Below are 17,408 nucleotides of genomic sequence, written 5' to 3'. Positions count from 1 at the left end.
TATGCACGTCTTCACACCAAAGAGTTTTAAAATCAAACAGTTCATCAACCATTTCCTAAAAAAATAAAAAATAAAAATAGAGGGCAGATTTATTGGACTTATTTGGATTACTGGATTTATTTATTGGACTTGAAATCTCATCAGAAATTTTGTAGAGATGCAATTTAAAAAACAACAACAACAACAACAACAAAAACCTAAAAGGCCGCCTGAGTTCAAAGTGACACAGTTTTATTCAGCCTCAGCTGATATATAAACCAGTCAAGCGGTGCGACTTTTAATGGCTCCTGAATTGAAAAGCTGCTTAATCCTCGGTGATTGAGATCTCTTTGTGCCACTGAGGTTTAATTAAAGACAATGATTAATAAGCAAAAAAACTTCACGGACAACCAGCCTCATTATGGAGATCCTTTTGTGAAATGCCCACTTAATGTGCAACATTAATCACGCATTGTTTATAATCTGGAATTTTTGGAGATTTATTTATTTTTTGCCTTGATCTGATCTTGATGTGTTTATATTAAAAACCATGCGTTTAGCCAGGAAGACCAGCAGCAACAGTAACAGAACAATGACGTATCATAGTTACATTCAGGGGGTTTCTCCTTGTCTGGCAGGAAAACCACTACCATTTATAGTACAGCTCACTGTGACCTTGAAGCATCAGCAGTTGTGTGGGGATATTTGTCATTTCAGTTAAGCTGTCTGTGACTCTGTTAAACAATGCCTACTCTATTGTACATCATGATATACTTTAACTGTATGATATACTGTAATAGGAGCAGAGTCAGCGGTGTCCTTGTGTTTCTGCACCTGCAGCTGCAAGTTTTAGTTGGTTATTGGTGCAGATTAGCTTTTGAGCTAAATTGTAATAAGCGTTAGGATACAGACTTAGATAATTAATGCATAAGTCATGCACATTTAGAGTTAAATTGCATTGATTGCCTTGTTAGAGTTGGATGAGAACATTGATACCACTCTTTACTCTGTTGGTTTAGTAGCTAAAACAAAGAAAGAATGAAAGTGCTGCCACCTCCAATTTTATTAATAATAAGTGTTGAACTGAGTAATTAAAAACAATGATGTCTGAAGATGACATTATTACCTAAAATGAGAGTATGGAGCAGGTGGAAGAGACCCTGGAAATGTGGAGGTATGCTCTGGAGAGAAGAGGAATGAAAGTCTGTTGAAGCAAAACAGAATACAGGTATATGTGTGAATGAGAGGGAGAAAGGTGTATCATTGAAGCTTGATAGTGAAGGTAGATGAGTTTAAATACCTGGGGCAAACCATTTAAAGCAATGGACAGTGTTTGAGAGAGGTGAAAGGCAGGGTGGAGTGGGTGGAGATGAGCGCCAGGGGTGATTTGTGACAGAAGGATGGCAGCAAGAATTAAAGCAAAGGTTTACAAGATGGTAGTGAGACCTGCTATGATGTATGATTTGGAGACGATGGCATCAACAAAGAAACAGGAGGCCATGCTGGAGGTGGCAGAGTTGATTTTCAGTGCGATCAACCAGAATGGAGAGGATTAGAAATAAGTAGAGAGGGATGCCCAGGTTAAGTCGTTCAAAGATGAAGTTAGTAAGATTGTTTGGTTTGCAGAGGAAGGATAGTAGATATACTGGAAAAAGGATGTTGACTGTGGAGCTGCCAGACAGGAGGAAGAGGAAGACCACAGAGAATATTCATGGGTGTAGTGAATGAGGAGAGAGAGGAGGACACTAGGGATAGGGTGAGATGGAGGCAGTAGATCTGGTGTGGTAACTCCTAAAGGGAGTCATTGAAAGAAGAGTGATCCAATTTGTGTCACTGCATAGATTTGGAAACTGTAAAAAGCAAAGATAGGGGGTATAATTTTTCTACATTTTTACATCAGAAAGCATTATGTGGTTACAAGAGATATGAATGGTTGTTCGAACTGATAATATAATTCAATTCAATTCAATTCAGGGTCTTCATGACAAAGACATTACCCAAAGCCTGCCATACCACACTGAAGCAGGTTGCTTCGGCCAAGCTGTGCTGATGTGTTTCTTTGATTTAGGACAGCAGCATAGTTCTGTAATGACAGACAGACTGAATGTGGAAAACTGAGACATACTTGACTATTTATTTTCCTCAGGCATTTTATCACGTTGTCTAAATTAATTCAGAATGCACTTGTTCTCATTCACACTTGAACAATGAACAATTCGGAGCTACTTAATAATCCAGCAGTTTCACAGGTCAGCCCCACTGGAGATCAGGTTGTGTTATGTGTGATCCATGAACTAAAATGGGTTTGACACTAATGTAAAAGTATTGCCTGGTTTTAGACCTAATAAATCCTGTTTTTGTTAAAAAATAAAAACCACCACAACAACAACAAACAAACAGTGACCAGGCCTCTGCAGGAAAATAGCTAACGTCACCTGGTAGAAGTGAAAAAATTAATATAAAAAACCCCACACACAATAAAGCTGTGTAGGAGAGGAACCTGACCCATTTTTTAATTATTGGATTCATCCAGTTGAAATTTATTTATTTATGGGGAGAAAGGGCATTGTTTACCCACAAACGTAATGTGTTAGCGTTTATGTTTCAGCGTGAGTGAATTGCTTGCTGATGGCCCGCATGTATCACTTCAAACACCCAGAGGCCATCACCAGCTCTACCGATGTCTCCGCTCTGTTGCCATGGTGAGTGCATGCCGTTTTGTGTGGTTGCCATGGGGACCCCGTATTACAGCCCGCCGCCTGCTCTCTTCATGTTTCTGCACGATCATTTGTATGCCTCCTGTAGGCTAATGCTTTAACAGACATGCACAGGGAAGTGCCCTGAGGGAGCTCCTTCTGCAGAAACACGCCCAGGTATTCCTGACGTTGTTTAAGAGGAAGCTAAAAAAAAAAAAGTGGGGTTGGAGGTGTCTCACTGTGACTTTGCATGTCTCATAACTAAAATATGAAATATCAGCTGTATGATTGTAATGTTATACAGAACAATGCTGTCTCTTTTTCTTTGCCAGTCCATCGCTATGGAAGGCAAGAATGCCAAATGTCTCCCACTAATATGGTAATAATATTCAAGCTTGTGCGCTTTGAGATAATGACATCATTTATTTGCTTGTTTCCCTCTAACAAAAAACACTGGCCATGTCTTGTGCACTTGCTGCTTGATGTGTCTTTGCAGCAGTACTGCACGTACTCGTGTATGTCTGCCTGCATGTACGCACTTGAGTGCTCTGCGCACCACATGTGAGATTGTTCTCATCTCATTCCTAGGGCAGAGAGTGAGCGGCAAAGGCCACTGATGTTCTGCTCTAGTCTTTTTTTTTTTTTTTGGGAAACTTCATAGTTAATGGGCCACAACTGTGTACCTGCCTGCAGGCTATTCAGAGGTTTGGCATTTCACTTTCATTGTGTGCTTGGTCCTGTGTGCCACTTATGGTCTGTTTAGTCTGTGCTTGCTTTGGTTACGTCAAAAGAAGAGCAATCTTCTTTAATCATTAGGGCTCGGCTAGGTTCACATTGGAATCTGTGGTTTTGTTCGACCTGTTTTTCATCTTCTAGCCATGATGACAGCTTGTTGATGTGCAACTTTTTTTTTTTTTGCTTTTGCTTTGGTTTGTCGACATCGCTCAGTACAGCTGCACCTGGACCTGACCAAGCCCAATTATAAGAAAGCCACAACCCCACAAAATCCAGTAATTTGCAACCATGGGATACAAAAAACCCAGCTCACAATCACATGTGACTAGCAGCTTTCACTGAACCAAGCTTATTCTTATTCATGTCTACAAGTTTTGTCCTTCCTCTAGGGCAGATGAACAGCATTTGTGTTTCACCGAAGGCATGATCATCTCCCCTTTTTATAGTGCGACAGGGAGGAGATTAATTTGAGGTGACACCTAGATGAACATGTGCAGGAAAATTCATATTTCAACCATGAGTGTCTTTAAACTGGTGGAGAAAAATACACGCATGCACAGGGAGAACATGCAAACCTCGATTACACCACCATTTGGTTAAGTGGTGATTGCATATTGGCCATAGCTGTGAATATAAGTAGTTGTCTGTCTTTATGTTGGCCCTATGATAGACTGACAGCCTATCCAAGGTATAAACCAGCTCTCATCCAGTGATTGCTGGGATTCACTCCCCATTACAATAAATTGGCTGAGTGACTATGAGAATAAATGGATGAATCAGAATTAGCTTTTAGGTCTTTTCCCCCCCACCACCTGAAAATGCAACTGTCCTACAGTCTAAAAATCATCTAAAAATTCTGAGCTTTTTCTGTTATTTCTTTTCACTTTATTTTATCCACAATGAATTTCTAATACACCACAGACACGCTCAAGAAATCTAACATTTGCTGGATGTTGACCAGCGTGGAAACACTGTGTGGTACTCTCATGCTTCTTTATAAACTATACCTTGCTCTTTCAGTGCCCCTGCACAGCACTGAATACACTCCCAGGAATCTCTTGGTGTCCTCTGACCTTTAGTTAGGTTCACTTCCTCTGTAATTGTACACACACAAGGTATGGCATGAAGGCATGCTTCCTGCGTGAGTGCATTTATTTTTATGCATCTGTGCATGCGTGCATGCTTGTGTGTATGTGTGCGTGTGTGTCTATAATTATGATGAACACAAAGTTCCCATTCATGCTTGTAGTTAAGGTGAAGGTGTTAAGCTGATGAAAGCTTTCTTTTCCGCTGCTTCTCTCAGTAAACTCATACACAAACACTTTAGCAGATCCATTACATCCGGTCTAAAACCAACTTCACTAAACAGTTCCAACATTGTCCTGACTGTGGAAACGTTCAGCTGTCAGTTCATTTATCATGGAAGCTTAGAGCTGATCCTGGTTTCTTTCTGCACAACTAATAAACAGCAGGAAGATGTTCTCTTGACTCAACAGCAATCAGAGAGGCCATTTCAGCAAACCTCTCTCCTTCTACCCTCTCATGTGTTTTCTGCCTACTCATTACATAAACCTACCTGTGTTTGTGCTCCATCAGTCTTTCTAAGTAGTGCTAATTGGAAATTCATGCTGCCACCATCATGCTTAAGTCAGTGCAGCCTGCAGCAGCTCTACCTTCAGGACATAAAAATATTGTTGACCTATGTTACAGGAAATCAGATGATAGAAGTAAATTTTTCAAGCAAAACATGGAAGAGGGTCTGAAATCTCTTGATCAAACTAATTTTAGTCATGTAATTCACATAAAACCTTATACATCACATTTCAGGATAAAGTGCAGGTGATAACGAAAGTACGCCCTCAGGTCCTTACCAGATCTTAAAATTAGGTCATTCCAACCACAGATGGACAACAACACATGGCATAGCAGTGTGTGAAAAACTGAGTACATCCTCAATGCTTTCACAGTAATTACAAGGGTAAGTAGCAGCCAGGTGCTGCTAATCAAATCCACTTGATTAGGTGATCATCAGCAAATGTAAGCACCTCTATAAAGGTACAGGTTTTGGCAGTTTGCTGGCCTGGAGCATTCAGGTGTGTGTTGATACTGTATCAAGAAGGAAAGACATTAGCAGTAATCTTACAGAAGACATTTTTGCTGCCCATCAAGCTGAGAGTTTAAAGTCAATCATTCTAGGATGGCAAAGATTACATAGAGGTGGAACATTCGAGACAATTACCAATCTTTTCAGGAGTCCCAGAAAATTCACCCCAAGGTCAGATCAGGCAATGCTCATAGAAACTGAAACTACCACAGAAACAACTGAAAGACAATCAGGGTTTTGCATTGTCATAGTCAGTCCAGACCTCAATCAGTGCTATGGTGGGACCTTAAGAGAGCTGTGCATGAATGCCCACAAACCTCAGTGAACCGAAGCAACTGTATTTTGGCCTCGTTTTTTGTTTAATAATGTAATATGTGGTTTTAGAACCTGATGACGACCAGATAATTTTTTTATTACGTGTAGGAAGCTCAAAATTGCCAGAAGGCGTACTCTATTTTTCACACGACTGTTTGCTGAGCGTCTTGATGCTCTCGTCACAATGAACAAGCACAGTGTGTGCAAAGACTGGACTGTGCTGAACGTGTAGACTCAGACCCTACAGGTGGTGCTGAAAAATGTGAAACTTATGAAATAGATTGACAAGTACATTACAAAACAAAAAAAAACATGAAATACAAAAATATTCACATAGATGTGTAGCTGAAGTGCAACGAGTTTCATTGCTAACTTCAGTTTTCGCTGCTTCAGCAACATATGCAGGGTATTTTGCATATGCATATGCAGTTTGACCAACCCAAAGGATGACAATGCAGTTGCTTTAGCCATGCTGCTAGCATAACTGAAAAACAAAGCATAGACTAAATTTTCTTTAATGGGATGCCCATAGTTTTCCCACTTCTTATTACCATTGCAAATTTCAAAATCCAGTCACTCGTTTTATGACATCTGATCTTTTTGGGTGAGTGAAATAAAGGGATTATTATTTGTAATGAAAAACTGAGATCAACCAAAATGTAAATAGTAATAATATTGTCAAGTCATGGCTGAATGAAAGACGTAGCTTTAAAAAATTGAAATATTTAATACACTACAAGCATGAAATCTCAAAATTAGACATTTTTTTCAGAGTATTGCTGGTCCCTTTTTCACATCTGTATGCAGGAGTACTCGGACACTTTGATCACGTCACTGTTGGGACTACGTTAACACAGAGCTCACAGTGTTCTTTCAGTCATGTTTAAACACAAAGAGACCCCCTCCCCATCTTCCGTTTTTAGTCTGTGCTGATTCACAACGGTCTGGAGCCAGCCAGCTCTGGAAGCTTGTCTCCATGGAGACAAGGGTAGGAAGGAGAGTGATGATGTTGCTGGCAGAACAGCAGTACCGAATCAACCATGTGTTACAATGTGTGTTTGTGTGTGGATGTGTGGGTATACAGGAGACAAACAGACAGATTATATTTTTTTTCTTTTCAAAAGAAGGGTAATTTGGTTGTCTAGCACTACGTGCCGGGGTGGCTTTTTTTTTCTGTAGCATTTAGAGGATCACGACGCTTCAAATCCGAGCCAAAAGACAAGCAGCTTGTATTGATAAGCAATGCCATGCTCGGATGTGATTGACAGTACTGGTTATGACAAGCAAAGAGTGCAACCAATTTCATCTGACACAGATATTCTCACATTTTCAGATTATAGATAGCAACGCGTAAAAAAGACACACTTACAGACTGGCTCTCAAATGAAATGCCAAGAAAAGAAAAGGTTTGGCCTCATCTTTCATCTCCTTTAAATTGAATATTGGTAGACACACTGATTAAGTTGGGACAGTTAATAATAGTGTTCAGACCAGCCTATAGAAAAGGTGGCATCAAGACTTTGCATGTGGCAAAAGTAATTTCTCATTTGAACTCTAAACCACTAATTATGTAAATATCAAATGCCATAAGTTCGCCATTGAACTCAGAGTTGGAGTGATGACAGTGATGATGATGTAGTTGCACAACGTAGCTGGTGAGTCAACATTAAAAGCGGCACAGGCTTTGACACTGAAAACACTGTTTTGGTGACCTACTGTGAACCCATCTAACTAAAATTAAGCTCAAAGCTTAATATGCCATGGTTATAGAGAGATGCTAATGGAAATTTTGTGTGGAGCGGAGGAGGACTGTGAGGGGAAGAGCGGTTAGTCATTGTTTGGTGCATGTTTATGGGACACAAGTGAATAGCTTTCATTTGCAATTGAAAATGGAGAAACTGGTTGATCGCATGAATAGCTGTAATATAAATGTTACTTCTGCGTTCCATTGTTTTTGCATTTCACATCTTAAGTTATATATGCACAACATGTTACATTATGGTGAAGCGCCTTCAGATTTACAGCTTTATTGTTAAAATATGTAAATCTGTTTGCTTTCTGAAAGCAAAAGAGAACACTCAGAGCGCGCAACTCTCTTGGAAGGGCAAGGGCTATACAAACTTTGATGTTTTACAATGTTTTTATTACAATATGATGACATCAGTCTGTTATGGCATCATTGTGACGTTGTAGGGCATCGTACTGACAAAAAAGTGTGTTGTAAAGCTCTCTCTATGCTCTTTCATATGTATTACTCCAGATCTGGTTTTTCAAAGTTTTTTTTTTTTTAAGGACAACTTTGACTAACAGTGAAGGATAAGGTAAAATGCTTAGCCAAACTAGGTACCCCCCCTGAGACCTAATATATTGTTCTGTAGTTTGAAGACAATCCATGAAAAATTGTGGGTAAGATAAAGTTTTTACAGATTTTCACATCTGGTGTGACCTTGACCCGATTGTCTTCAGTGTTAAATATGCTTGATTTGAGTTGTTTAGCCAAATTAGCTGATATTGGTATCTGCCATCACACTAAATTTGAAAATGATATCTTGAAAACTGGTGATACTAAACTCCTAACAAAGAGACAGACAGAAAAACACAAACTGAACTGAATAAATACTCGAGTATCTACACACACACAAACACAGTTAAGTTTTCAGAGCAGTGGACAGAAGGCAAGACTGCATAAAAGTTCGACACTGTATTTCACCGAGACATGTTGGATGTGCAGGGCAGGGGGAAAGAGGTCAACCAAAGCATGTGAGGTGGCAGGTAAGTCCAACTTTTTGAAAACAGATTTTGTTAGTGAGCATGCGCATGAAAGAGAACCATGACTGGCAAAACCATCTGGCACTAAGTGGGAGAAATGACCAGAGTTTTACTGGCATGTAAATGAGTATCAATGAGGAATGAGCTACAGGCATACCTTTAGGAAAAAACTTGAGAACCTGAAAACAGCCCTGCCCCCCTATGTGATTTATGATTTATTTTTTCTATCAGTGAAAATAGAAAAAGGAGGCAATTTGACACTGATTTCTCCATCTTCAGATTCCATGTATAGTGTTTTGACCTGCCTGGATGCATGTTCATATTTGCTAATATTATCACTTATACAAAGTCCATAAAGACCAACTTAACCCAAGTTAAAAAAAAAGCAGGTGCTGGCCTGCAGGTGGAAGGGGGATTCTGCACATTTATAACTCAGATGCAGTGTTTTTATTTTCAATAAATCAGTGTGATAGTGGCAAGATGGATGACACTTTTTTACAACGCCCCCTGTGGTCATGAGGTATATGAACTGTCTAGACTGTGTATTAATGGACTCCAGACAAATGAAAAGTACAAGCTTAAGACAGAAAACTGTGCTTAACAGAGAAATAGAAAGTACCATGCAGGCTGGAGAAAATATACAAGCTCACCAGGTAACAGACTGAGCATGACACTTGAAGGGAGTGTTGCATTGTAAGTAGGATGTATCTATTTAATTTTTGTTATCTGTTTTTAATTTTTTAACGTCTTTTTTGAGTTTTTGACTTTTATTTGACAGAAGTGATGTCAAACATTGTTGAAAGAGAGGCTGAATGACACACGGGAAATTGCCGGGATGAACTATAAGTAAGCCTTATAATAATTAGCATTAGTCAAAAGTGCAGGGTAGTTTGTGGTCACAGTGTTGGCAGATAACAGGCTAGTCCTGTGAGTGCTAGTGTTTTGTTTCACTATTGTTAATCTATTGAAAAACAAAAGCCTTAGTGCTGTAAATTATAGCAGTGTCTCAGTTGTAAATCTATGCTAATGCTAACACTAGATAATTTTGTATTCATAGACTACATTTTCAAAACAGAATAACTGCTGCCAGCATAAAGTAAATAGTAGACATTTAACTACTACTTTAACAGACTTGAATATTGTATAGGATGCAATAACACCCCAGTTTCCATATTTAGGTTTCTCAATACTAAGATGATGACTTATCTAGGTTTCTGTAATTAAGATATAATGTTTGCATGATAAATAAACCATTTCATACGTGGGATACTCATATCCCACGTATGAAATGGGATATGAAGTCACACATCATTAGTTGTGTTTACATATGTAAAACCAACTAATGATGTCTGACTGCTTAATCGCTGTATAATTTCCTCACCTTCAAATTCATTTTGTTCTAACTCAAAAACAATATAATTTGTCAGTTAGTTTAGGATACACACTGTGAGTACTTCTATTAATGAAGCCACTGAGATGCCAAGTTGGGCACTTTACTGTGATTCTGAAATCAACTTTCCTATGAGGATCCTGATTTTATTAAAGCAAACAAGAATGACAGCAGCCATGAAGCAAGAGTGATGAGACAGGAACAGATGAGATAGTAAACAGAAAATATCTGAGCCCTACTCACCCTGTCCCCTGCATGCCGGGGAGTGACCAGGTAGGTAATGTGAAACCACACTCATTGTGCCCACTGCTGGAGACTGATATCACCGTAGTGACAAATGAAGCTCAAAACAATAAAAGGAAAAAATCCTAACAATACAATCCATAGTTTGATATTGATTTAAAAGGTCCTGTGTGTCATGCAAAACATATGCAGTTGCACCAGTGTTTTTAAAACTAAAATCATGTTTAAAGATTGTTACCGGATACGTTAAGTGAGTTGTTATTACAGAAGCAGTTACTTTGACTCTGTTGAGCCTCTAACTCCCTGTTTGCCAAAGTGAGCATGTGTAGAGTTCTTAGCACAGCAACACAACTTGCCAAAGGGCTGCTGAGGGAGGGAACACAGCAGAATAAATTATGATGATACTAACCAAGAAAACAATGACTGACGTTTCCAGCTGGAGGGGTAACAGACTTCTAGTATAAACAGATTTCTGAACAGCCCAGTTCAATGTGGAACATACTGCTGCAGTGGCCTCTGGGGGAACAGATTATACTTTAATGTACATTAGAATTCGTGTCTCATGTTTATAACACCCACACAGCAGTCATTAGCAAAGATATGGGTTAAAAGTTGTACTTTGGTCTTTTTTTTAACCTAAGAGTGACATCTTTTTGTGCGAGGGCTAGCTCACTTTTATCCTCTCATCACCTCACTATAAGTGCTACATTTGTTTTCGCTCTCTGTGCCCTCCTTAGAAATGAGAGCACTTTCCATCCAGTTCTCCATCTTCTGGGAAGGCCATCCAGACATTAATGGACCATTTAAGCAGGTAAATGTAATTTCATGCTGATTCAAACAAAGTTACACTGTCTAAAGCTGTAATGGCATGTAATGCTGCTGCGTGCTGAGTCATAGAAATAAGCGTACAATGCTCCGATCCTAATGCTGTTTGAGCTTTCCATGACTCAGCTGTTATTATGGTCGAGTAAAACGAACCACAGAGCAGCACTGATTATCAGCTTTGTTTTCAACCACAACTGATCATTCATGTGACAGCAGATTAAAGCTATAAATCAACAGATACATCCATCTAATAACAATAAATCTAATAACTATAATTAAGTTGTACCTATTTTGGCCTTGTGGGTTTCTTTTTCATTGCATAGCGATTTTCTGTGAGCTAGGGGTAATTTATTTTTGACAAGAACGTTAGAAATACAAACAAAAATAATGTTATTAAAGATTTACTGGTGGTTTTAAATAAATGTTTAGTCTCAACACTGTAAATCCTCCATTTAATGAGGTGTTTTTGTAGTTTAGTCAGAACTCCAAGCACAGCTTGATCTAAACTTTTGTTTCACTTCATAGACAACAAAGATGAACAGCTGAGAAACTGGGTCAAAGAAGAAAGGTCATATGGAACAATGGGAACATGGCAAAGTAAATCCCTCATCACAACTAAGGCATCTTAATCACTTGATTATTTTGTATTTTCAAGGTACAAAGTGTTACTTTTGGTATTTTTGTGAAACTTAGTAGAGCTGACGTGGAAGATAAACACAATTACAGGGCAAAGAAGAAGAGCGATGACAGTTTGAATTATAGATACTTTCCACGCTAACCTTAATTACATGAATGCAAGACAAAAACATATCAACACTTGAAGTTTAAAGTAAACCTGACTTCCATATCAGCCTCAGTAGTTTTTCTTTTCTTCAGCATTTAACTGAGAGACATCATCAATCATACTGGAGCGCAGACAAGCTATCGCGATCACAGAGGCACTTGTTTTTCTGTCAAAGCCCTCTGGCAGTAGTTAACATTTCATTGCTCCGTGGCTGTTTTAAGGGGATTCCTGACCTAGAGTACAAGTTTCTTAAGGTTTCGTCATACGTCAGAAAGAGCTGAAATGAAAGGAATTTGATTTTTTTTGGCAGTCAAAAATAAAACACAGACAAAAAAACATGTTGAACCTCACCTGTAATAATTGCACTGTTATTGCTTTGCTCTGGGAATGGCCACTTTATCACGATTATAGTTCCTGTCGTGGCAGAAGAATTCTACCGTCTGCCTGTTTTGTACTTAACTCCCTTCTTTTGCTCTGCTCCTCCATAGCAACCTCAGCACACTGAGACTGGATTGACTGGAGAGATCGGGCAACCTCTGGACATTGCAGCGTCAGCAACAGCGAGGCAAGTGTAGACTCTCAGCATATCTACCATTCACACTGTGCTTGCTAGATATAGGCCAAGATGGATACACAATTTTCTCATAAGCCTTCTCTCTCACTGATACACATAGAGAAAGGGAAGATGAATACAGATATTTGCATTTGCATATGCGGCATATAAATTTATGCAGAGACATGGGGAAAGCCTGTCTCTGCAGCCCGGCTATAAAAGTGCAAGACACCTCAAGAGGAAAATCAAAATGCTAAGATCAATAGCTGTCTCTTTGTCATGTTTGCATTGCATGCTGCATTAATTTTCACAGAAGGCAGCCACCTGTGATGGGAGTGTTTGGCATGAAAAACACTATAATGAAAAATACAATACAACATCACTGATGGTTTTTCCTTGAATACTGCAAGCTGAAAGCACAATGAGTCTCTGCCAATTAAAAGACGTCATATTTATTTGCTCTACAATCATGGGTTTCTATGAGCTCTGCGGTGTTTGCAGACTGGATTAAATGACTGTGAGAAGGCAGTTTGAATACACCTCCAACAAGAGAAACTTTTCCAAAAGGTTAGAAATAATTATCCTGAATGTGAATTTCTCCTAAAAATATATGCGTATTTCCAGGTGATGAATATCACTATAAACTAAAATAATTATAGTTATAATTCTACACTACTTAAAGCATTAAAGGCAAAAGGTTGGGGTGGATGAATAGGTCAGACGAAAAGGTGTTTTCACTGATGTAATAAAATGGAAAATAAAATAAAACTTACTTTAAAATGTATGTTACTGTAATTTGTAACAATTTTAGAGGGCTTCAGGGTGAGCAACTGGGCATCATTCGTCCTGCATGTCTATTCAGGGAGCTCAATCACATAAAACAAACTGAGTATTTTTAGATAGTTTCCAATGTGGACTACTGTCTGTTGTGTGCTACATGTTAAGTAAAATCAACTCTGGACAATGTCCTGATCTGATTCCTCCCACAATGTCTGCAATTCATGACAACAGCAAAACGAGATAAGCAAAAATGATGATGAAACAGTGCGTGGCCTAAATTTGGGGAAAAAAGTGACCAAATTGTTCCCCTTTCCTCTGCTCCCTTCTCATCCTCTTCTCAAATCTAAATAAATCCTCATAAATCATGAATAAATAAAAAGGTTCACTAAGTTGTAGCCCTGCTAAAGACAATCCAGTTGCTTGCTCTGCTCACTTGTGTATTTACATTATTTAGTAATGCAATTCACACCACAAACATTATAACCACCAGTAAAAGAGGAGCCCTCAATCCCCACAGCTCTTTATCAGTCAGGGTGCACCTGTCTGGACCTGACCTGATTACTGAGGAAAGTAGGTCTGAATTTAACACTCATTGTTGTCAGACTACCCGAAAGGACAAAAGTAAAAACGAGCCCCTCACTCTTGCGTCTACAGCTTGGATACAGTTTCTGGCTCCTATATTCTTGTCTTTGGAAGAGACGGCATGTGGACAGTTTTGTAGATAGGTTGGATATTTGATTTGTTCAAACCTTAGAACTTGACTGGAGTTATTGTAGAGTGTTTATTCGTTGAAGTAGATGCATGGGTATGTACATCTAGGTGCCCATTAAACACTTTATTCATGTTCGTGTGTGTGAGATGTGTTGATGTTAGATAAGTTTGTTATAGACCACAGCTAGCTTGCTGGTATTGATTTAGATCATTTATATCTAATTGACTGACTAATTTAAAAATGCAATATCTGGGCTATTCCTTTCTAGTTCTTAGAACAGTCCTCTGTTACTTTTTTGAGGTAGTTCCCATTTTTGACAAGCACCAGACAAGGAATTAGCTTCCAGAAAGGAAACATAGCCCAGATAATAACATAATAACAATGTGCTTCTATGGCGATTAACTGACAAAACAGATTTAAAAATGAGCTTTTAAGGTCTTGGTATTGGTGTTGGTAATGTCTTGAAAATGATTTTTTGTGCTGCAGGCACAGATTGCTGCAAAAGGACAAGAGCTTAAAAGTTATCGTCATAATGTTAACCTTAATTCAAGATATTGGTTCCTCATACTGAAATGTGAGTTGAGATGATATAGACGTTTAAGTGGGGTCACAAATGAATGTATACTAAACATGGTGCTATACATTGGGGGGTTGTTTCCATGGAAGGAGCAGCAACCAGCAGCAAACGTGATGATTGATTTTTTGCGAAGCATTGCTTAATTTGTATGGAGCTCTTCTCTTTGTGAGCCTGGGGTAGGAACCCCCTGTAGAGCTGTCTGTCAGGCCCTATCTGGCCTCTGCATACAGCACATCGATCAGTGACGTTCAATTCAAAGCATGATGGATTTGAGAAGACACTTAAATCCAGTCGCTTGCAGCGTGGCTAAATTTCAGTAGCTTACATGTCTGAATTACCGCTGTGGTCAAGATTAGAGAGATAGATGGTCAATAACAGAGCCTAAGCCATGTCAGTGGCTCAAGCAATGGTTGGGTAAATGCTGCAATGTTAGCCTGTCGTCCATTCAACCCCTCTGTTCCAACTGAAATATCCCTATAGCTTTTGGGTAGATTGCTATAAATTGTTCGTAGGCATTCATGGTCCCCGGAGGATGAATTATGTTCACTGTGGTGAACACCTGACACTACTTGCCACCATTAATTTTCTGTTTTTAAATTTTTATGAAATGTCTTAAAAGCTATTTGATGGAATGCCAATGCTTCTAGTGAATCATGATGTCTCCAGAGATCTCCATGGATTTATCACTGTGTACTAAAATTGATGGGATTCCCAAGAGTCTCCAGTATACTTTTTGTTTAATTAAAGTGGGTAAGGGCAATATTTGCTTAGAATCCTGGTCTACTTGTCTTTTTGCAATCACACAGGAAAATTAATTGCAGTAATGTGGTGACCAAAGAACATAGAAACCCAGTAATCTTTCCTCAACTTTAAGACAAGTGACTAAAGGGACTACCATTGACAGCTCAGGATATGATTGATTGATTGACACATGACAGCGTAGTAAGTATATTCTGTTATTACCTTTGCAACTGGAACCTGGAATTTTAGGTAACAATCAAGCATCAACACAGACAGCTGCTGAAGCGATACGAGAGATTTGTTTTGTGTGTGGACGCAGTTTTAGTGTTTAGCTTCTTAGGGTTTAGCTTCCACTAGCATAGCTGTAAACTCTGTAGATACGAAAGGGACTTCAGACCCAGCCATACACTCAGAAAAAAACTGGTTCATCCCAAAGACAAAACTCCCAAACACAAACTTAACAATGTAGTGTATGCTGTACAGTGCAGTGAGGAATGCTCAGACCTCTGCATGGGGAGATCAAACAGCCACTTCATAAACGCATGGCACAACATAGAAGAGCCACCTCGACGGGACCCAGCTGTCCATCTGCATCTAAAGGACAATGGTCACTCTTTCGAGGATGGCAATGTTCACAAACACATCGTTTGAATGAGGAGTGAAAGAAGCCATCTATGTCCACTGTGAATGACCATCTTTGAACAGAGGCGGTGGCTTACGACACCAACTGTCTGCCATCTATAATCCAGTTTTGAGATCCCTTCCCAGACGCTTTAACGCCCACACACATCCTGGGCCATTTGACCTCAGTAAATCACATGATAGGGTCTGCAGGTTTCTCAGTGGGTTCACCCGAAACCTTGGCTGATTGTGACACATACCCGCTTTCACACCTTGGCTAGTGTGATTAGGTAGAGGATCAATAGGGGGTCCATGACCTTCTTGGGGACACTCCCATAGGGCTTAAAATCTGGGACTCTCCACCAATTGCTCTTAGAACTGAAGAAGCTTCTTGGATGAGAAGTGAAACGTCTTCAAGAAAACTAAAGAAGTCCAGATGCTTTTGTTTCCAAGCTCCTTAGACTATAGTGACTCAGAACCTTCACAGATATGCTAAAGGGACATTCAGACAGGAAGCATTTTCCTCTCTACGCATTGCTTTGCTGCTGCCTACTGACACCAGTTGCTTAGGTAATGCCCTTTAATGTATTGCTGTCATTGGTAGCTGCTGCAGTTGCTCAATGCAAAGTTGAGAAAGATTTAATTCAAGACCCATGCAGGTTTGGGTTTTTTTCACCCATTGTGTCATCAAGTCCCCAAATGTTGCTGACCCTCTGTAGTAGGAATGGGGACTTCATCTACCCAAGGGGCCAAAATTAGGATATAACTGTAACATCTGCTCTTTCCAGGAACAGTTTATTAACTGCCCATCCTTCTATGGTCTCTGGGTGCCACGTTGCTGGGAATCGCTCCCTTTACACCAAGATACAGTTCCCAAGGCTATATGTGTTTATATTTTCACAACTGTTTTTTAGCTTTTGTTTCAGTTTCTCCACATTGCCATGACGTTGAAACATCCTAGTATTTCTGCATCTCTAATTTCTGATGTCTCAACGCAATAAGAGCAAAGTTAGATTTCCAGGCATCACTTCATGTGTTCACTGTATGTGTAAGATCAAAGTCACATTAATGACAAATCTAACTGCAGCCAAAAGATCACAGTCTGTGACATTGTCTGCACTTTGCCTCAAGGACAGGACACAGATGTGATCGGTAGATTGTTAATTGCCCAGTAAATATTGTTAGAACCATATTTTTTAAAAAATCCTGAAGCATATTGTCTTATAATGCATAAACAAACACTTTTTTTTCTCCAAATAACTGTCACATAATCCTTGTTTATTAGTGCAGCTTATGAGATTAGTATGGAATAGTGAAATCTGCTACACCAGTCTCACAGCAAAATATGTATTATTACTCCACATGGAAAATATAGTCGTACCAGTGTTATTTACATTTTTTTAAGACTTAGTTTTGCATTCAGTGTCGCATTTAGTGTTTAGGTTTTTGCAGTTGCAGTGTGGTAATCGTTGCCTCTTTGCACCATTTTTACACTTCTGTTTTCTGTTTAGTACATTTAGGCATCAAAACATCTTGTTCTGGTTTATGCATGACATATTTATGCATATATTAATGCAAGACATA

The 17,408-nt window shown here is 39.2% G+C and overlaps 2 long non-coding RNA genes across 3 annotated transcripts; one reads left to right on the top strand and one right to left on the bottom strand.

Moving 5' to 3' along the window:
• Window positions 1-1,030: 1,030 nt before the first annotated feature.
• Window positions 1,031-5,361, bottom strand: LOC102082512 (uncharacterized). Of its 2 annotated transcripts, none has more exons than XR_003213542.1 (4): window positions 5,282-5,361; window positions 4,987-5,109; window positions 4,418-4,504; window positions 1,031-2,062 (listed from the first exon to the last, which is right to left on the bottom strand). It is a non-coding gene; the product is annotated as an uncharacterized LOC102082512 (long non-coding RNA). The 2 variants fall into 2 exon arrangements; XR_269763.4 differs by lacking the exon at window positions 1,031-2,062 and adding an exon at window positions 2,223-2,879.
• Window positions 5,362-9,013: 3,652 nt separating this feature from the next.
• LOC102082571 (uncharacterized) lies at window positions 9,014-12,477 on the top strand. Its single transcript, XR_269764.3, has 4 exons — window positions 9,014-9,291; window positions 10,969-11,042; window positions 11,582-11,653; window positions 12,329-12,477. It is a non-coding gene; the product is annotated as an uncharacterized LOC102082571 (long non-coding RNA).
• Window positions 12,478-17,408: the final 4,931 nt, after the last annotated feature.

This window comes from Oreochromis niloticus, linkage group LG13 (genome assembly GCF_001858045.2).
Source record: "Oreochromis niloticus isolate F11D_XX linkage group LG13, O_niloticus_UMD_NMBU, whole genome shotgun sequence".
Classification (NCBI taxonomy): Eukaryota; Metazoa; Chordata; class Actinopteri; order Cichliformes; family Cichlidae; genus Oreochromis; species Oreochromis niloticus.
Note: the sequence above shows the minus strand (reverse complement) of the source record. Positions and strands in the feature narration are given on the sequence as shown.